At 45.2% G+C, this 22194-nt stretch overlaps 1 protein-coding gene across 7 annotated transcripts in view; it reads right to left on the bottom strand.

Moving 5' to 3' along the window:
- LOC143344207 (uncharacterized) overlaps positions 1-22194 on the bottom strand; it is a 99501-nt gene that overhangs the window by 66458 nt on the left and 10849 nt on the right. For 2 of the 7 annotated variants that reach the window (XM_076770041.1, XM_076770045.1), the window contains exon 1: positions 4463-5207. The exons of the other annotated variants lie outside the window; for them this stretch is intronic. The gene's annotated coding sequence lies outside the window, so the exon portion shown is untranslated. Of the gene's footprint in view, positions 1-4462; positions 5208-22194 lie in introns of those variants that run through there. 7 annotated transcript variants of the gene reach the window in all.

Raw genomic sequence — 22194 nt, 5'->3', positions numbered from 1 at the left:
GAATCATGGTACGTCAAGCGTTAGCTCGCCTCCTCGGCGCATTATTCGTGTCAACCATCTGTGCAAGCATGATGTTGTGCGCCGTCCTCGAACGTCGTTGGCTATAGTCGACGGATGAACTCTCCGCGATCGATCGATTCTGCCCGATTCCACGGCTGTCTTACATGCATTTCTCCGTCAAACGATCCCCTTTCCGCGTTTATCGTTCAATATTTACGCCCATAATCCGAAAAGGGACTAGTTACCGAGTGAAACGTCGCTACGAACGCCCAACAATCCGTACGGAACGTGACGAGTTGACAAATTACAGTATTCTCTCGATTATTGACTGAATTTCTTCCCCTCCATCAAGGGAACCCAACGACCCCGGTGGTTGTAGCTTTAAAAATCAACTGGCTCGACTTCGAAGAGGTACGTCTATCAATGTACAAAAGCAATATTCTATAACTTCGTTTATAATGTTAATTTTATACGTTACCTAATTATTTAAAGGTTGCCTAATTACAACATAGCTTGTTAAAAACAATGTGTGTTGTTCTGATGCATTATTATATGCAAGTCATGTATTATGCTTGAACATTCCAAGAATATTCTATGCATCATACTATTCGATAATACAAATTCATACTTTTGACAAATCGAATTGCTCTGGTTCCCCCTATGACCTGCGAGGTCCAAAATATTTAGAATCGGAGTTTACTGACACCTGTTCTAATGTGTAATACTAGTTTCTGTACGTTTATCCCGACTAATTGGTTTCCATATTTATTTCTAGAAACATAATCGCTTCGATCGATAAAAACATCGGGCGATCGAGCAATCCCTGACGTCAATCGACACGTCAACGGTGCAAAACAATTTTTCCTGGCAAAAGAGCTAGGAAATGGGCAACATTTTTAGTTAACTACGAATAAGCAACTGTTTATCCGTTACTCGTCAAGCAAAGATTAGAATTTCGATCGAATAGATTGGTGTACTAAAAGAAAAAAAAAAGAACACTGCGAAACGAATGAATAAAAATTATTCGATCGAGCGAACATCGCGAATAATCGCGTTGATCTCTGTTATTCGACTAAAATTTAGTTCGTCTCTGGTCGGGAGCAGCCAGTCGGATTTCCAAAGAATCGCGCCGTTTAAAATGCAACAGGTTTTCGGGAGACGGGACGGACGGATTCGAGTTCTCGATCTGGTGGAACGTTCCTCCGATTATCAGAACCTTGCCCTTTCCCCGCACGGGCCTCCGGATGACCTGTGCCTTTTACACTTTTACCTCCGGTTCACCGCGCTTAATAAGGATAACAACGACCGCCACCCAGTATAGAAGCGTTCCAGTTCACTTCCACAGTCTTTCCCGACGACGTTCTAAAAATTCCCACTCCCCCAACGTCTTTCGTCCTTTCCGCAAAAGATATTGCCACTATTAAATTGCATTGCCGTAACCCGGAAAATATTACCCGTTGCAGCGAAATAAAAACGCAGGAAATCGATACGAGCATTATTACTCTGATATACAGTGTCGGGAAAAATAATTTCGAACAGAAAACTTTTGTCCAGCCAGTATCCAGTAAGATAAAATTATTATGACCCGTCGAAGGCATTGCATAAAGAGTATAATAAAAGTTATTATACAAAATGAAGAGTGAAGATATTGAAATAATACATTTCTTCTATTATATATGTATATATCTTCTTGACCCATCGATTTTCAATTATCTTTCGTTATCTTTGAATATTCTGGGATAATTGTTATACTCATTAAATGCTATGAATATTGAAAGCGGGAAATACGTTGCCTTTAGACTTTTAAAAATGTTTCCGTAGAAAGCACTGCTTCGATTTAAATAGCAAACATTTCTATCGACGTTTGAATAATTTTTTAACCGCGTGGAAACTCGAGAGTCATTTTCCCAAGTTCACGACGCGATCAGCAATTGATTCTCGTTCCAATCTGTCGCCACGTTGTTCCAACGTCGTTAACGTGTCGTAATATCCTGGCAACGGTGCGGCGCGATACAATGACCGAGCGTTTCTGCAGGCAGACCGGTCCGAACGATCGGAATAACTGGCATTGTGCGATTTTCTTAAGCGAGAAAGTCGATTGGCACGGATAAAGTTCGGTAAAAAAAAGAACAGCGATCGTTAGATCAACACGCCCACGTTTCGTCACCATTTTTCCAAGATCACCTCTGATCCCTTGTCCATACCGATCTACGAGACATAATTGTATTCTGCAAAAAAGGTAAAAATATACAACCGAGAAATTACTGTTGCATGTAATTGGGATCGATCGATGTGCATCGTTTAACTTATTAAATCCTGACGTATTATTAACCTATTTCCTCTCAACCCTAGATCACCGATTCGCGAGCAGATTCACCGAGAAATCGCGATTCAAATCGATAATATTAACTATATTAAAAATACCAAGCTAAATAATCGAGACGCCTCTATAGTTGTTATTATAATTTGTATTTCATTTTTTAAGGCTGTTGGATGAAGAGTTACGCTTGTTTTTTATCGGTTATTTAAAATTCATATTCAGATGTCCCACCCTGTATGCAGCTGTTTCGTCAAACTGAGCGTCCACGGATGTACCCTAACCGAGTCCCTCGAATAAACCTCGTCACGTGATGTACTTATCAGACTGCAGCATCGACGGAGAGGAGAAAAATCGAATCCTCGGCCGGTCGATTCGCACAGCTGGTTTTCCACGGCTGGCACGTACGCACAGAGAGACAGAATAAACAACTCCACGCGTGTGCGTGACACACCACGCGGTAGCGATAGGAACGACCCACTCTCGAGCAACGAATGAGTTTGAGTTTTACCAAACGCACAGCGTCGCTCACCTATTTATTACCAACAATTAACTGTTACTCAACCTAACTTGGAAACTACTAAATTTCATAATATAAATTATTGTTGGCTTCCGAACAAAATTCTGATATTGATAATGGAATGTTAAAGTGGAAATTTTGATAGAAGAATCAGTTCGTGGAAGATAAATACGATGACAAATTTCATTTGTACTCTTTGAACACTTCCTTTACCAGAGATAACGTTTGTAGCAATGACATAATTCTGATATGAAGCGAGTGACACGATTAGAATATTTCAGTGAAACTAAAATGGAAGTTAGTGGAAATATGGTTATGAACGAGTTTGCTCTTTAAAAAGATACCATATGTTGCATATAATGAAATTTCTCGTATTGTTCTCGCAACCGAAAAAGAAACATACTAAATTACTTAATCGCGAAAAGTATGTTTGCAAACGTTTTCGACCTCCTTTGGGTCAACTTCGGATAAGAAACTCGTTAAAAAAAAATTCTTATCTGAAGATGACCGCGAAGAGGTCGAAAACGTTTGTAAACATACTTTTCGTTTTTTCTGTCAATGAATAAATATATAGTTGCTCGGTATGGTCAACAACCGTTGTTTTATTTTGAGAATTCAGCGAGCACTGAAATATATTTGTACTTGTATTAAACGTTTACAAAAATTCTGTTCACGATCATGCGACTCGTTTTATTCCGAGAATCAGTCTGTGTCAACACTTATGTTTCCAGCACTGTACGTGGCGCGTGGTAAACAAACATATCAAGAGAATCTTAAAATTCAGACAAGATTAAATAGTAACGATCGAGATAACTTTCGTACCGAGACACATCAATTTTAATACCGAAGGAACTGTATTGTACTATAAGTGGAATCTTAAAGTGTGTTTTATCCGTAATCCTAGTGGACGCTGTTAGATATTTGTTGGATCGTAGAAAAATGATCGATAAGAGAATTAGTCCCATCGCTATGCCGTATATCCGTCCACTCGAGCCGCGCAGTTCTGCGTGAACGCAACGAGCGTACGCGTAGCGTAGGTTCAAACGCACGTGTGTAAGTCCGTCACAACGCGTCCCTTCCAACGCCACTGGACCCCCTCCCTTCGCGCCCCTGACAAAACTCCCGACTCTATTGGTCGACCCTTCCTCCACCCCGCGCCCCCCAAAGTCGACTCATTCCATTCAGTCACCCGTACGAACTCCGACGCTACCACGCTACCGAGACCATGCCGCGTGCTCTCTTTCCTCTCCCGGCCGCGTTTCCATCCGTCTCTCTCTTTCTCTCTTTCGTCCGATGTGTTGTTCGCCGACTGTCCTCGTTGGTCGCGCGCCGTTCACTATAGTTCCCTCTCTGTCGCGCGCGCAGCCACACGCGAGACCCAACGGCAACATGCGTCGCGGAAACGTTCGCACAGGTTTCTAACCTGACCTACACGTGGCACGGCCAGGGGCGATGGATCCCGATACAATGTCATCCGGTTCGGATGCTCTTCTCTCGAGATCTCTGAATCGATTCTGTCGACGATCGTCGAACGAATCGTCAAACGGTTTGGTCGTTCAAACATTGTTATCGACGCGCGGCGTACCGTTATACTCGGAGAATCGGATAAAAGTAGGGTTACGTACGTAGCTCGTGAAACGCGTTACAGCGTTTCCCGTGAAGATGAATCAGAAGTCCTCGGTTTGTGAATCACTCTCTCTCTCTCTCTCTCTCCACCCCGCGTCAATGTCACGCGGCACAAATTCGATTCGCACCACAGTTACAGTTTCTGTTTCGACACACTTGGCACAGCTTCGGAACTTTCTACGAAAGCACGCGCGTAAAAAAGTCGATGTTCGAGTCGCTGGTACTCGCGAATCGCCGTCGCGGATCGAACGGCGACATTCGACCGCTCTCGATCGCGCTCGCGTTCAAACTGTCGTCCGTTGGATTCGTCGTCACAAAGGGAGCCGCGTACACTCCCGCGAACACCACGAAATGAGCAGAGTTTCCGAGCAGCGGCGAGAAAGCGCGTGAAAAACAAGAGATAACGATGCACGGTCTCCTCGACTCGAGTCAGCGCCGAGATACGCTATAAACCATAATGTACAAGTTAAAATAGTCGACTATAGTTCTCTCGAGGCCCGATGAAGCTCGGTTGCCTTCGTCGCGCGCAGAGATGCGCGAGACCGCCGTTTCTCCCTCCCCCCTTGCGCTGCCGCTCTTTCGTGCTCCGCGTCCCCTCTTCGCCCTTCTTCTTCTTTTGCTCGCGCCGCGCTACTCCCGTACCCTTTTGTCCGGGAAGAAACACGCAGGTCGAGAGCTCTCGTGGCCTCTGCCGTGCTACGCTAACGCAAAATCGGTTTAGCGTGGTATTTCAGATTCTTTGGCTTCAACCGCGATCGGCCAATCGCGCTAAAAAAAAAACGCTTCGCGTTACAAAAGCTCCGTTTCGTAAGTAAAATCGTTCGATTAAATATTGAATAGTTTTTTACCGTTCGGAGGTTGAACATACATGCGATCGAAACGAGAGGCAACGAAACTGAATTACAAGTCGCGGTGGATCGTAGGTCGATTTCGACTCGAAGAGCTTCGAAGGAGTTATCGAGGTCCGACTGTAAATATTCTGCTGAACTTTCGCGGAAAAACAATTCGACGAACGCCGATAACAAAGGTCAGCGCTCCTCGTGCGATCTCGACCAGTGATTCGAGAGCTCGGTGAAACGGGCTCTCTCTCTCTCTCTCTCTCGATCGAAGCTCGTCGGAAATTTCGATATACCGATTCCGGTGGTCGCGCACTTCCGGCTTCCGGTGTATCGCGAGGACGAGTGGACAGGCGGGCGGACGGGCACGCAACGGAACGCACAAATAGCACGTCGAAAGGACAGAAAAACAAAGTCGGTCGACGTCTGCGACGACGGAGGGAGAGAGCGGAGAACTGGCGGCGCGCGGTCGAAAGGGCGCGAGAAAAGGGCACGTGTAACAAGACGGGCGAAGGGTGCGCTGGCTCGCGTGGCCGCGTACCCGGCGGCGTGAAAAGTGAAATGACAACACGCAGAGTTCGCGCGTCGCTGACTCGGAGAGGTAAGCGGGGTACCCGTAGAGCCTAGATACGATACTGAGGGCTCGGCGCGGTTCGTGGCAGCGCTTTCCTCAAGAGGGCGGGAGGCAGGGAACAGAGAGAAAGAGCGCGCGCGAGGAAGAACGCCGCGGGAAGGCCGGGTGGTAGGAGATGCGGGAGGGGCCCGGAATTCTCTCTGTTATAGATTAAAATTTTTTACGGGGAAGATATTGATTGTTGCTTTTTATTAATGTAACATTAAAGTGGCGCCGCCGGAGCTTGGCGGGGAGAACTCTCGCCGGCGAGTCGCTGGACGCCCGTGGTGGGGGAAACGGAACGGAGTGGGAGTCGCGGGCAAAGGTAGGGCAAAGCGCGCGATACGAGCAGGGGGCAGGGGACTGTGGGTACGAGGCGCGGGAAGACGCGGCGGTGGGGGGTGTCCCAGCGCGAGGAGAGAGGAGAAGAGAAAAGCAAGAAAAGTAAGAACGGCCGCGCGCACTCTGGAAAACGACGGCAGAAGGGAGGAAGTAAAAAAGAAAGGGGGGAAAAGAGGGTTTCGCGAGGCGAGGCGCGGCGCGGCGAGACAAGGCAGGGCGCGGGGGTGGGTGGTCCGAGAGGCGGGGGTCGAGGGCTCGAAGCGGCGGAAATAGTGCCATAAATACGAACATTTTTCGTAGCGTCTTGCAGCCCTGTTTTGACAATCATCCCCTCCAACTGACTTTGCCCCCTCTTTTCGCGGCCTCCTTCCACGCGAGACTAACCCTCCCCCCGGGGCCCCCCTCAGCGCACTTTTGGATCTTAAGTACGCGGATACATGTATACGCGCGACGCGACGCGAACGGACACAACAGGCGCACGTAGATTCGACGACGACGACGACGACGACGACGATGTTTCGTCTTGCGCCCCTGTGCCTCACCTACCCTGGTCACCTTTTTCAGTCACCCAGCCGTCCTCGTCCCTGCCCTCCCCTCTCCTCCACCCTGACTCGCTCTCCCGCTTCAGCCACCTATTCTTCTACTCGCTTTGACATTTTTCGCGAGTTAAGGCCCGCTCGAAGTTCGCGGAAATCCATCTTGCGCTGGCTCGAGAAGGAGTACCGCCTTCTCGCTCGCTCTGCCCCGCTCTCGCTCCCACCATCGCGCGCTCCTTCACCCGCCGTCCCCTGCCGCGCGGTTACTCGTCCTCCTACTCCACCGTCGCCCGTTCCTCCCTTTCTCTTTCGGTTTTCTTTTTTTTTTCTTCGATTCTTCTGCCTCTCCTTTTTTCAGGGGGAGCGAACCGAGAGACGCGGGCGAACACGCCGGATCGATTCTTCGTTTCGAGAGGACTGCAACGGTAGGAGGGAGTGGAAGGATGGTGATAGAGAGAGAGAGAGAGAGAGAGGGGGGGGAGGATGTGGGGTGTGGGATATTCCATGGGCCTCCTCGTGGTAATTGCCGAATCGCGGACCAAACGCGACGATAAGACGCGTGCAACTAATTTCGGGTCATAAACAAGGGAACGATCGACTAATTGCCCGGTCGTTAATCATCGATAGGTAGGTGTGGTGCGCGTCGACGATTAATTCGCGCCGCGAACTCGCGGAGAAACTCTTGCAGTTTCGTGTTACGCGGGCGAGCGCGATCTGTATAGGTTTGCGCGCGGGCCGGGTGTAACTTTGCACGCAGGCCTGTAACGTTACACTTCGTACGTTACCGTCGCACCCGCGGGACTATGGCTCGATTTTTTTCCTTCGACGCGGAGTAACGCACCGAGCCTGTTTCTTTTTAACGCGTATACTCGTTCTAGTTTAGCCGAGCATTATGTATTTGCAAATTACTTGCGCTGGATTCTGCTACAGTCGTACCCCGAACTTGTGTACCAATTAATTCCAGAGCAACTAGTTTAACGGACTCGATTCTTCCACTAACATTCATCGAACGATTAGAAAATTTTATCAAGAAATTATAAAGCTTGCAATTCGTCTGCTTGTACATACATCATTGGCACGTTTTTATTTAAATGCTCCGATAATTAACGGGTCGAATTCCAACTTTGTATACAAGTTAATAATAACACGTTGAAATTTAAATTGGTCAGAAGAAACAGAGTATACATATATGATTGTGCGAGTGTAATCGAATATGGTATTTGTGTTATGTGTCTAATTAGAACTGTAATCTTAGGAACGTCTACAAGTAAACAGGTCGTGAGATTATTTATGTACGAGCAGTTTTATGAGAAAAACAAAAGAAGAAGTACGATCTTTTTATTTGCATTTTATTGCAAAATCTTCTTGATACGATGTCTAAGACTGCTTATTCCGCAGACTTGTAAGCGCAGTTTGCGTTGCATCTGAGAATGCCAACTTCGTTCTACCATATGCCTGTATTCCGTAGACTCGTAGTTGCAGTTTGGATTAGATCCGAGAATGCTAACCTCGTTCTACCGTATACACGCTTGCAGACAAAAATGAGGAAACTTTGGATTTCAGCGTATTGTCATAAACAATATCGTTGATTGACATTTACTTATATAAATCTTCATCACGAACTGAACGAAATTTCCTTAATATTTTCAGTAAATTAAATCAAGTCCTGAAGACCTGAAATAAAAGTTTCAATATAGAATTTTCATTGGACTATTTCACATAGTTCCGAAATGGAACAATTTATCTAATTTAGGATAGGTGGTCCAACAATAAATTTGTCACAAAATTTGTTTATTCTCTTAAAAATATTGATTGACGAGGAAACAGGTAATATTGGGAAGAAAGTGGCAACGACGTTCCAGACGATAATAAAAGCTACGCGATTGACGAAATTACGTTCGAAGCCAGCAGGGATAAAAAAAAAACCACGCGTCGCCCGTATCCTGTTCCCCCGAGCGCGTTCGACTTCCGGGACGGAAGTACAGGCAAGAAGCTCCTCTTTGGGATTATATTTCGTCGCGGTAGATCGTTCCAACCCGCCTCCCGGCACTTCGTGCGTGAACTGGAAGCCCTACAGGGAAGGGAAAGTGAAACTACGCGTGGACGAAGCAACCATCGGGGTCGCGATCGATTTAAAAGCTGCTTTGCTATCAACTACGACTGCTGACGTAGCACTTGGGATCCTTTAAGCTTTCAAACTTGAAACGGTAATCGAAAACAGTACTACTGGTCTACTTAAATTCCATTATTATCGTACGGGTCATTTACGATTTTAACGATAGGTCATCGCTTTCATGGATGCTCAAGTTTTCAATTTTCGTCGAAGAGAAAGCAGAATAAACGATACGTGGCGAAAAATAAAATATAAAAAAACGCGAGGGAGAAAAGGAAAATATCTATAAATATTTAGTTGTTAGGATTAAGTTAATATACTTGAGAACATTGAAAGGGGATAGTACCCCTAAAAGGAGCGTCGAAGGGCCCAGACGCAGGATTGCCCCTGCAGCAAGTGAGCGGCGGGCAGTTGACGAGCAGGGGGTTGCCTGAGAGGGCACACTCGTTTCGGAAGCTTCGAGTAAAACGGGACGACGCCCAGGACCGTCGTTCGCGTTCCATTTCGACGGTGGTGCGCGTTTACCGAACGACACCGGCGTATCTTATCGCGTTACGGGAAGGAATTTTGATTAGGAGGCAGCTCCTTTCTTACGGACGGCTCCGTAACGCGACTCTGCGTGAACATGGCCGTGTGTCGGTGCCGGGCTCGAGGAAAGAGAAGGAAGAAACGACGGCGGCGCCCGCGCGTTCGAGAGCCATCGAGAATAAAATCGTAGAAGGAAAAAGTGCACGGGAAGAGGAAGAGGGATTTATTAAAGCGAAAAAACGATATCAGGCGGCCTTCTGCTTTCTCGTTCATCACAGTCCTCGGCAGCGATATATTTTCTTCTTTCTTTTTCGAATAACGAGCATCATCGTTATGGCTCGTCCCCTCCCACCCCCCACCCACCGACACCCCCTCGACCTCCCACATGGCTCCCCCTCCCCCCGACGTTCCTTCCCGCCTTTCCTCCATCTCCCACACCCCCGCCCCCGCCCCACTCCCTTTTGTTCGTTCGCAGCGAGTGAACCGAGTCCAGGTTTAATTCTCAAAGCGATAGCAATTTCCAGGCGCAGGAAAAAAAGGAATAAAACGATGAAGGGGGGAGAGAGAGAGAAAGAGAGAGAGAGAGAGCCACCCTGTCATACTCGATCGATCCGACCTAAGCAATTAATCTATTTAACCTTTCTACTCTGCCGCGCCGGGGAATAAAGGAAAGACGAAGGATTAAATTATTGCGTACTTGAAATTCCGAATAGAGCCGTGGAGTGCGGAGGATAACGTTCGCGGAATTGCGAAATGGATGTTTAACGAGAGACCAGAAACGGGAGACACCGCGGTGTTACGATTACAAGTGGATATATTTTCACCGAACGCGAGCGCGCGCGACAGTTTCGCGTGACGCTTCGACTCCAAGCTTATGGCAGTCGGTTGCGTCATCGGTGTGTGTCGCGATCGAGGATCGACGGCGCAGGCTCGATCGCCGGGACCCTCGTGCGAATTTCAAACACGTTTACAATTACGAAACCAAGGCTCGATCGTAATTTCGTTGTTCGTGATTTTTCACCCTTTTCCGTGACGCAACCGCTTCAAAAATCGCTAAAATTTAAACGAGTTTCGTCGTATTTTAGGATCGAAAGTTGCGTCTGGGGAACGAAAGGTTAGAAATAATTTCTGTTATGGAAATATTTATCGCTTGAAAATGACTGGAACTTCTATAGTCGAAACGTGGCATAATAAAGGTAACAATAATAATTGCCCGAGCGCGGTAAAGCTGTACTCGCGCGATACGTGTCATTTAATCCCGCAACAGGGTGTCGCTTTACATCGCTCTCGATTAACCCGACCAGCCGTTCGTCGATCGAACCCACCGTTTCATCGAATCGCTCGAGCCGCGCCACTATTTCTGGACGTTGATCGCTGCTGTCTTCGAGCGATCAATTAATTAACCGGCGCGGTAACGAACGCTTCTCACGTCGTGTTAACAGAGGCGCGGTTTATGTATCATTAATCGGCCAACGCGTTGTCATTTCACGGAGAAATATCAGCTTTATAAAATAACCACAGTATATGCTCGTCCAAACGAATTTCAAACTCGACGATTTCTGAAACACGGTTTCAGGAAAACAAATTGTTGGGACAATTTCTCTTCGAAGGTAATCGCGCGTCCGTGTCATATTTACATTTCTTACGCGATAAATTGCCTCGAATTATTAGACGCGCGAAACTCGGAAGAATTTCATTTTCCAAGATGGAGCACCGTCGCGTTTCGGTAAAAATGTGGACTTTAGTAACCGATACCGGTGGCTGGATCGATCGCAAAAGCAAACTAGCTTAGGCACAATTAACATCGATAATTTAAAAAAAATATTACAGGCGGTAAATAATACTCTTGGCTCTATTCGGAGATCAACCGTCGACTCGAAGAATCCCCAAACACCGAGCAAGTAGAAAAAGCAAGTAATGGACAGACACGTTTGTCGGACACTTAGTAGTGGCCCACGAATTTTTAAAATTAATTTTGTCCAGAACGAACCGTAGTATAGAAAAATTGTATTCTATATTTTCGATGATTTAAAAAAATATCACAGTGCAAAAGGTTCTGAATTAAACTTACAGAAATCTTAATAAACGTCGTTACACTTTTTGTAAATCTAGCGTTAAACGAATTCGATTTGACCGAGTGAAAGGAGAGATTATGGATGATTGGTTGATCGGAACGATGCTCGATGACACTCGTCGAGTCATTTCGCAAAGACTTTTTCCACCCGGTGGCGGTCCTCGACGCGTTTCGTTCTGTTTTCAATTTTCACCGGAGCACGACGGAAACCTCTCTGGAAATTATTTGCAGTCCGTGAAAATGTTTCGTCGCGTCGAAAATGCGGAACCGAGCGCGCAACTAACTTTCGTTAAATTCACTTCTGTACGAGGACCGGCCGCGCTTACGCGCCCTGGCCACTGAACTTTTATTTCATCGAATTAACAGGGAATTTGTTACGCCGCGTGTCGACGCTTCTAGGGATAAATCCAGAGTGCGAAACCGACGGGGGAGAAAAACGTAACGCGAATGTAGGGCACGCGTTCGCGTTTCATTTTCCGGCTCGCGGCAAATGCGTGCCCTTTGTGCTTTCACAGTGGATTTTATCGCCAAAAATTCTTCTAGTCGACTAAATTATCCACGCCATTCGAGCTCTGGTATTTATCTTAGCATCGCTGATGCACGTTTATTATTGTTTTGGGCTCTCAAAGAATAAATATAGAAAATTTATATCTCGAAATCGAAGCGTCGAATTGTAAAGTTGTAAAGGATTTTTTGGCTTCTGTTTGCACGAGGAATCGGCTGGTTTCGAAACAGCCTCGAACAGAGTGACTAGCTTGACCAAATACAGTGTTTACGTGGTGTGGAAAGACGGGAGGCGCACGGCACGTGTTGAAACGCAACCAAGAATCCAATCCGCGAATGCATTAGGGCCGAGCGAAGGTCGCGCGTAAAACATTCTTGAAAAACAGGAAATTGGGCGAGATATATCGCGATCGGATACCAGACGAGTGAGTCTCCCGACGACATTTTCGTCGGCCAAGTTCCTTCACCCGTGCCACGTATTTTTCCTCTTCGGAGTCGGCGGCAACCTCGATTAATTCCAAGGAGCGGATCCATTGGGAAATACGACAAGGGAGGGGAGAGGGGGGGGGGGGCCAAATTATGAAAAAGACCACTCCTTTTCGAGCACCGTGCCTTAAACCGGCCGAATAAACTTCGTCGACGTCTGTTGACGACTGTCGCGAGCACTCGAGACTTTGCTGCCACCACCACCTCGCGAGCGATTCGCGAGAGCAAAGTCGATTGCCATTGTCGCGTGCAGAAAATACCCGGAATCGCGAAACGCAACAATGTACGCGGGGACGAGTTCAACAATGAGGTTGTCGAGCGTTGAATAAAAAAGCCTCGTTACGCTCGTTGAAAAGTTACTGACGTCTCTGTAAATTCGTTACTCGAAAACGCCACGGCACTTCAAGCACGAAAACACGCTATTATTGGACTTTATTTACCCGCGGAGACGCGATCTCGTGTCTCGAAACGTAACAGTTTTCCACTTGTCACCGTATCGGATTGGTACGCCAGATTCTCTGATAATTCGATACCAGGATTCAATCGTTTTCGCTGTTCGTTCCCTGAACATTCGTCGATTACGCGGATTTTCTAATCTAACCGAACCCGCTAAATCACCACCGATAACGAGATTTACTTTTGCATTTTCTACACTCGATGAATTTTCACCTACGATACGTTTTTTATTTATTTATTGTCCACGATGCAAATAAATTCTGCTGACCTCTTGTCTCTATCGACGACAATAAAGATCGGCATCTCGCTTATTATTGACCATCGAAAATTTTCATGGGACGATATAGCTTGCAAATTTACTTCTCTGCAATTTATTACACGTATTTTCATTGTAAAAGCAACTCGCTTCAACGTCTTATTTTAGGACTGGCTACTTTATACATATGCGTCGAATTTCATCACATTTGATGGTGTCGTTTTCTCATAACACAGCAGACAGAACTGAGTGTAATTTGCATACAACGTGTCCGATTTTATTTCTCAGTCAGGAATAAATACGACTTGCTCTTGGGCATTGTAGAATTTTACAGAGGAGGTTCGATATCTCGGCTATTTTTCGTTCCATCGAAAGTTTCTATAGAACAATAAAGCTTCCAAATTTAATTTGCAATAACCTTTGTTAAGTGCACTTTTGGTATAAAAGCAACGATAAGCGAGATATCGTAGACAAATTTTATGGTTGGCGCTTCTTACGACCTCCTTTGCAGGCAAATAGTTTGCAATGTCTGGTTGCGCAGGCTTTAAATCGGGCTACCCTGTATATAGGTTTCAAATTTTATTGCACATCCTAGTGTTGCTTTCTCATAACGCAGCAGACTACATTTCGTTTACACACAACGTGTTTCCTTTTATTTTCTTGAGCACAAATAAACATGGCGTTGCCCGCTCTCGCGAGGTATTAAAAACAAGAAGAGTCGGGTCGATATTTTGGTTATTATTGACTTTATCGACCATATGCACGGAACAATAAAGTTTCCAAATGTAATTTGCAGCAGCTTTCGTTACGCGCGTTTTTGCCATAGATGCAGCGACAAACGAAATATCGTACACGCGATAGATTTATGTTTAGCGTATCTCTTACGACCCCCATCCCCCGGGCAAAAGAATTTTTCGATATCAGATTTTTACCCTGACGGTAACACGCGTGCACATGATATTTTAAAATACATAATCCTACGACGTGCAATCTATATTCTCAAATACATAGCATATTTCCGAAACGATGCAACAATCTTTTCCAATATATTTTACATCGTGCATGTACAATTTGCTGGATTGGGGTGAAAGATCGGTTATCAGAAAGTCGATAAAAAATCGCGTGTAAATTCCAGGTTTGGAGAGGTTAAGTCGGGGCCACCCTATACATAAGCGTCAAATTTCATCGCGCATACATGCCCCACAGCCATTTTCTCACGACGCAGCAGACGCAACTGCGTTTTATTTTCACGGAAAATATGGTTCCGATGCATCGATTGGGCGACAACGGTTACACCCGACGCGACAAAATTCCACCGATCGTAAGTTTCGTGTTAAAAGTCAAAAGTGACTGTATGTATCGTATCTCGCGGGCGTTCGCTGGATAACAGTTTCCTCCAGGTGGCTGGAATAGAGGAGCTCGTGTCTTTCAGCGTAACGGAGGCACCGTCGTTCGCCATCTAGGCGCGTAGACGACGACGACGACGACGACGACGACGACGACGACAATCGCAAAATCAATTTGCATTATTCGTTTAAAAGTGTGCTGGTCCGTGACGTCAGTGGAGTGGGGGATCGGGTAGGCGCGTAAGAGGGTGTCGAACGGAGGCAAGTGGCCCCGTCTGGTCGTCGATGCTCTCAAACAATCCCTTTTCTCCGCTTCCACCGCCTACCACCGCCGCCAGCCACCCCCCCTAACGCCGCTATGTTACCCCCACTGCTTCCTCCGACGAGTCACCGACGAACACCCCTTCCGCGATCCACCCCACCCAGCCACAGCCCCTTTATCATACTTTTGTATACGTCCCTTAGCCATCGAAGCCTATGCAACCCCCCTGTCTTCCCTCGCCAACTCTCTCCCCCCTCCCACCCGTTTCGTGCTGCTGTTCTCGCGACAGCCACCCTCCCCCCGAGCCTCTTTCTACCCCACTCAACCCCCCGCACGCACAAACACCGGCCTACGTGTGCTTCGTTTCTCTCGTACACACCCTCGCCCTTCTGTCCTCTTTTCTCTACGCGAAGCGCGACTCTTAACCCTCTGTTTACGCGGGATTACTAAGTTTCTCCATACTTGATTCTGTAATGAAAGTTATTTCGCGACAGTTCCTTCCCGCTGACGTTTTAACCCCGGGAAGAGACCCAGACACCAAGACTAAGGAAGGGGGATGTTTCTTTTCCATATCTATGCTTGCAAAACGATCTTTGAAAATCATTATTTTAAAGGTAAATTAATCTTTGGGCGTTAGAAAAGACAAATTTTGATTTTAGTATTCGAGGAGCTTCCAAATTTTTGAATCGAGTAATTATCGTTCTGATTGGAAGCGCTACTTTGCCGAGTAATGCTCGACGACGCTCGCAGGGCGTTTTTCCCTCGCGCGACGGAGCAAAAACGGCCTCCACCACCGGAAAGACTGAGAATTTTTGCTCAGCTTCTTACCGGAAATTCCAAATAACGAGTAAAAGATAAACAATTTATACTCGTTAAGTAAAAATTAGAATTTCAATCGTGGAACGAAACGTTTCGCATTGGACAAATGGAAATTTTGACAAATACGTTGGACCGATCGGTTGTTTCTTATTCCACGTAACTGGCAATGTACCACAAATACTATTCTATAATAAAAAATTTGAATTTTTAGATAAATCGAATAAAAGTGCTTTTACTTTTTGCTCAATTTATTCAATGAAGTGTGCGAAAAATGAATGTAAAGTTTCTTGGCCTTTAACCTGTTTGCATCGTTAGCGCATGTATGCGTGCAATTTTCCTAATCATTACCACCGCGGTTCAAATATGCATTCTAAAAATAAAAAATAAAAGAAATAAACAAAACTAATTGTATTAATCTGACTTTCCCTGACTTTCGGTTACCATTTGGTTCTATATTTTAGACATTTACATTACGTATTTAAAAAATATGCAATTTTAATTTCTGTGATATTGGATTACCAGATTTTCAAGCCAAGTTTTGTTACAATCGAGGATTAAACACCTCGGGCATAGTCCTTTGTGAGATTAAGCAGACAAATGGTACCGGAAAGTTAGGAGTAACTCTAGATTAATATAATTTGTGGAATGCCTGGCAAAGACAGGCAATAAAAAAAAAATTTTAATTGGTGATAAGGAGATATTTTTCATTCTTCTGCGCGACGGAAATGGTTTCAGATAGAAAGTAGGTTAAGCTTAGTAATATACAGGGTGTTCGGCCACCCCTGGGAAAAATTTTAATGGGGGATTCTACAGGTCAAAATAAGACGAAAATCAAGAATACCAATTTGTTGATGAAGGCTTCGTTAAACAGTTATTAACGTTTAAAGTTCCGACAATACTGAATTTTTTTCTCGAAAATGCGCAAGATTTCGCGGGTAGGTCTATTCACCAAAAATGATTATAATTGACTCCCGTAACCGAAAATAATTTTTCCAGAACGTTTTGAAATTTTTGAATTTAATTGTTATTTTGGCCTCTAGAATCCTCTATTAAAATTTTTCCCAGGAGTGGCCGAACACCCTGTATAATTTTCCTTTTCCTTTCGTTATTATACAAAATTTCCCTCTATTTGGTAATAACATTATTCGAAGAGGACTTTCAACTAAGGTACGAAGGTAGAATTATTTCTAACAAAGTACAATTCATTCTATTTTTGCTTTACGTTCATTTACCGCACGTAAAATTCAACTTTTATTACAGTTGTCTATTTTCGATCGTTAACGCAGTATCGTATTACGAAGAAATTCGATGCAATTTTCTGTGTCGATCAGAAAAATAGGTGGGAAGTTCATGGATTCCTTGTGTAATTTTGTCTGTCGAGTGAGAGCTCTCATCCCTTGAACGCTAGTGGAAATAGACCATTAGGCGTCAGACTCCAGGCATTCTTCCAGGCGTCGCGACACACGCGTTTTACGAGGCGTCGAGACGAGTCGCGAGTCTTTGACAAAACGATTCGCTCGTAAACGAATGACCGACAAGTGGACAATTTGATAACGACATGCTAGGGTGTTCCAGAAAATATTGCGCGTGGTTGCAGCCACTTTGCTTCCTATTACTTCTAAATCGACCGATGTTCGACAGACTCTGGAACAAGCTTTAAATTCATCAGCTAGAATTTAATTACAAAATATTTCTTCTGACTTTTTAATAACTTACGAATGAAAAGGTTAATCTTTAAAACAATCGCGAGCCATTTTCGTACCGAACAGCGACACGCGATGAAAAATGGATACTTCGCGACAATTAATGGCTAGACAAACACGAAGCTTCAAGACACGCTCCGAAACCTCCGCTTCATCCACGGACGATTCTTTTAATAATTTGGCGGTGTGTACACGATATAATTGATTATTTTATCGGTAAAAGCATGACAGCAACAGGCATCGTCAATAAACAAATCCACGATAAATTGCAAAATATATTACAACCAACAGTTTTCAAACTTAATAATTCAAAGCAAGAAGTTCTACAGCATCCACCATATTACCAGACTTATCTCCTGCAGATCGTAATTTCTGCAAACATGTTAAATGGGAAAAATTTTCCCAACGGAGAAGAGATCAAAGGGATTGATCCAACCACCGTTCATCCAGTCTGAAAATTCAGATTCTTCTTTAAATGGTATTTATGTTTTCGTCGTTCGCATATTCGATGGAAGCTACTTTAATATAATTTGTTTTTTAAAATTGATTGGCAAAGGTAGAGAAATCCCACACACACGCACAGAGTCAGGAACGAAATCGTAAAGCAAGGGGTTAATTATCGATCGTTGGTGATCCGTCTCCGACGATCCACTTTCTAATCAAAGTTCCGAAACGTAGAGAGATCTATGCCAATAAAACGTAACCCGTGATCGAGGCTTTCGAGCGGAAGCGTCTCCGTAGCGTTCGACGGAAAGAAGTTATTATCTCGAAAAATCAGCCTCGCAGCGCTTTTCTATAAATCTCACGGCATTACGTTCCTCTTGAGCCGGCGAGAGGTGGTACCAGTTAAATGGGAAAAGTTTTGCTTTTAGCGAGCCGGCTCGCTACTGCCTCGAACAGGGGAAAAAAGAGAAAATTGCTACGCCCGACTGTCGATGTCGCTTAAGGACGAAAATTTGCGAGCTCTAGCCTCGCTTAAGGAGACATTCTAGTCCGCCATTTTTGTCAAAAGCATCCAAGGTGTATAAATTAAATCGAGATACCTGAAATTGTCCGTATTCAACGCGTAACACGATTATAAAAATATGTAATGCTTCGTGGATTATGTTTTAACATCGTTAAATGATACAACGTTTCGTTCGTGCGACTGATAACCAATATCAATGACGTGAGACGAATCGTAGCAGGGGAAGCAGTATAAGTCATACTAGAGTAAAACGGATCGCTTTAGTGTAACTGTTATCAGCGATCGAAATAAATTTCTCTCGTCGATAACCGTTACGAGGCGACCTAAATGAATATCCCTCATCGATAATGATTATCGGCAACGAAAACAAGTTGAACCTAACTGAAAACCATTTTAACCGAGAAACTAATTATTACGACTCTTCTTTTTAATCGTGGTTACAACGATTAGGGCTTCCGATTCAGTAATACTTTACACGATGACGCGATCGACGACGAGTACCGGGGACGACTATCGTTCACTTATCCGATCGAAGATAGTTGGTTTGCAGTTATCCGAACGTCGCTGTATTCGTTGCGTATAATAAACAACGAAGCAAAGTTTCGTCTTAAACAGGGTTTCATAAAATCCGAAAGATGCCCCAGTTTTGCCTGAGCCAAACTAGAATGGCCCCTTAAATTTCGACGTCGTCAAACTTTCCATCACCATAAAACGCCGTAATCTCGCTGATATAAAGGTAGTTGAGAGCCGAACGAGCGCTTTTCGATATCAAGTTACAACCGGCCCGGTATCCTCTGTCACGGTCCAGACCGCTTTTCCGCCCGTCTAAATAAACAAATAAATAAAACGTTCCGCGAAATCGCGCGGATTTCATTTGCAATACGACGTGGCGAGGCGAACACCTGTCGATTTCGCGTCTGTTTTCGAAAAATACCCGGGATCGCGGGGATTCAATTTACCTCGTATAATACGGTGCTCGTTTCAATTTCGACTCGCGATAAAAGTCGCGATACACGCGTTTACAGCGACACGATACCGCGAAACACCGCGTCCGTCGAAGCGGTTTAATTAAGGCGAAACGGTAGATGGACGTTTCCATCGACTGCTACTCGGAGCCGTCCGCTGAAATATTCAGAAGCCGCGGTTTTTCGGCGCACGGGGAGCTTTCCCTTCCGGGAAATCAATTTGGTTTCGTCGCGTGGTTCGAACAACGAAACATACACCGAACCTACCACCCGCCTTCTTCGAACTGCTTCGGAAACAAATCGTCTCGACGTTACGAAACGTTTAAATTTTTTTATTCAAGTCTTTGCTCTGCCACGAGTTCTAGAACAGAGTCGAACAAAGTCAAAATGGTCCCAGAGATTTAAAAAAAATTTTGCCAATAAAGCTTGCACCGACTCCATCGTACTTATGAATCACAATGTTGCATAGAGGTAGGAAAAAGAAATTGCCACTTAATTCGAGTCTCAAACTTCCTCGCTAAAAAAACCCCGACGATGTTCGAATAAATTTGAATGGGAGGGGGTGAAAAAAGTGTTCGTCCCTGAGTGGTTTTTAAATAGGACACCGGTACTTAATGGGCTAATGGCGCGATGGAGGTTCGTTCGGGTAATGTCCCATAGCGTCTGGATGCAAAGGCGACAGGCGGAGAGGAGGCGGTCGCGTTTCTTATTTATCGATCGTTCGTAATTATGTCGTCAAACGATCTAACGAGCAACGGTCGCGGAACTCGACTCGATTCTCGAGGTCTACGGGAGAGCCCCGGCGAATTAGAAAAAGGTTTCTCTTCGCTCGATCGATAATCCCTCCCTCTTTTCCCTTCGGGTTGGCCGCCGCCGTGGTAGGAACACTTCCTTTCGTTTTACGAGCCAACGGAGAGGCCAGAATCGTTACTCTTTTTATGAAAGAAGCTTCGTGCGCCTCCTCTCCCTTCGATACAAGAGTTTCGTCGCTCGCGAGGACACGTACCTATACTACTCGCGGGTTTTTCTGTTTTTACGGTCCGCCAGGCTGGAGTGACTCGGTTACTTTCCGGGAGAACACCTTTTTCGCCCGGGGGTGGCTCTGGGTTAGGGTTTATTCAAAATATGCGATCGTTCCGATTTTTTAACAATTTCTCCCTTATTTTAATTAAAATTCGACCAGGGAAATTGAAAAAAAAAGAAATGGTACGATCCGTACAAATCCTTTATACTTTGTGCAAGTTCTCAAAAACATTTAAAATTTTGTATCGATAGACGCGAACTTCCGTACGGAAAATATTAATTCTCGGTCAGCGTGGAAACCGATCTCCCCCGAAAGCGAAACGGGAAAGGTTTCGAAGCGAAACTTTTCGCGAGAACTTATTCTTCGTTGAAATTTCCAGACTTCCAAGTAGAAGATTCTTTGCCTCGTACTTCGACGAATGCAACAATGCTACGGAATAACTAACGACGTTTTTTCCCCCCTACCTGCGCCCCTCCCCCCCTTTTACTTTCGCGATTCTTGCTTATTTTCCAACGGAGCAAGTGCCTCTCGTCTCGGGTCGAAGAAGGATTCTCCCCGGCTCGAGTCTGCGGAAAGGCGCGTGTAAAACAACCAACGAGACTACGGGTTCGCTTTATGGCGCGCCATGGGGAACGTACAACGATTATTCTTCTCGCGAAAGCGAGCTTTATATTCCAAAGTGGCCTCCTCCCTTTGACGCCCGGCCGTAGAATCGCCAAGTTCCCGGCTGACTTTTCATTTCTTCCGTTCGCGAAACTGCGCCGAGGTGAAATAATCCACGATCTTCCCATCATTTTATGGCGAGCATCGCCTGGGCGACGCGTTTCCTGAAAAAGCTCGCTGGCACCGCGCAACCGAAACCTCAAACCTGAAACCTTTCGCGCGTTTTCTGAGTTATTCTTTCCTACGCGAGCCACGGAATTGCGATCCGCAGAAGCGGCCCCAACATCCTGGTAAAAAATTAACTTCCACGAGAGCTACGAATTGCTCTTCTTCGAAGAAGCAATTTTCGGGCTCCTCGAGGAATAGAGAAAATGCTCGTCGTCTACAAACCGAGGGTGAAACAATGCTATACGATCTCAATTATTTACATCCGTAACGATAAAGGAATCTCTGTGTCTACGAAGAAAGTAACAACAGGAGCCAGAATAAATTTTCAAAATTTTACCTACAGATATGCTTCGTTAAAAAGTTTGTAGATGATTGCGAGATTATTAATAAACAATGACTTCTCTTGGCAATGTTAAAATAAACGTTTCCAACCTTCGACGAGATCATCTTCGAGTACGCAGTTACCAGAATAGAATTTCACGCAAAATGAGAGGTCGATGTGATTAATACGAGTACTATGCGGCGAAAATAAAATATATAAAAAAACGCGGGGAAATAACGAAACACTTTTATCTGTGATTAAAATATTGAGGGGACGCCTCCGATTTTGACAACTACTTTTCTTGGAAGACACGCGACAGAGATTTCCGAGAGATACGTGTAAATCCAACGACGTGAATATATCGGAAAGAAGATAGGAATTAACAAGGAACGAAGTGGGACAGAATGGAACGGAGATTGGAAAAAGCAGGCGCCGGGGAAAGGGGGAAATCAATTTGGTTTTGCGGCCGCGACGTGTGAACGTCGCTTGAATACTGTTTTGGACGCAACGTGTGAAAATCAAAGAGATTTCTCCGACGGCGCATCCTCGACTGCAACAACCAGCGAGTTCTCTTTCTTGGCGGAGATTAGCCACGTTTCAGGGAGACTCTTCGACAGCTAGTTCTACCGGCTGCCTCTCTTATTGATGTTTAATTATCCTTCCAGTTCAACACGCGCGCGCGCGCACGCGGCCGTCATTTTCGCGAAATTGCGCCGTGCGAAAGTACGATACCGCCAACCACGTGGGA

Source organism: Colletes latitarsis, chromosome 7, assembly GCF_051014445.1.
Source record: "Colletes latitarsis isolate SP2378_abdomen chromosome 7, iyColLati1, whole genome shotgun sequence".
NCBI lineage: Eukaryota > Metazoa > Arthropoda > Insecta > Hymenoptera > Colletidae > Colletes > Colletes latitarsis.
The sequence above is the reverse complement of the archived record's forward strand: the minus strand, read 5'-3'. Positions and strand labels throughout refer to the sequence as shown.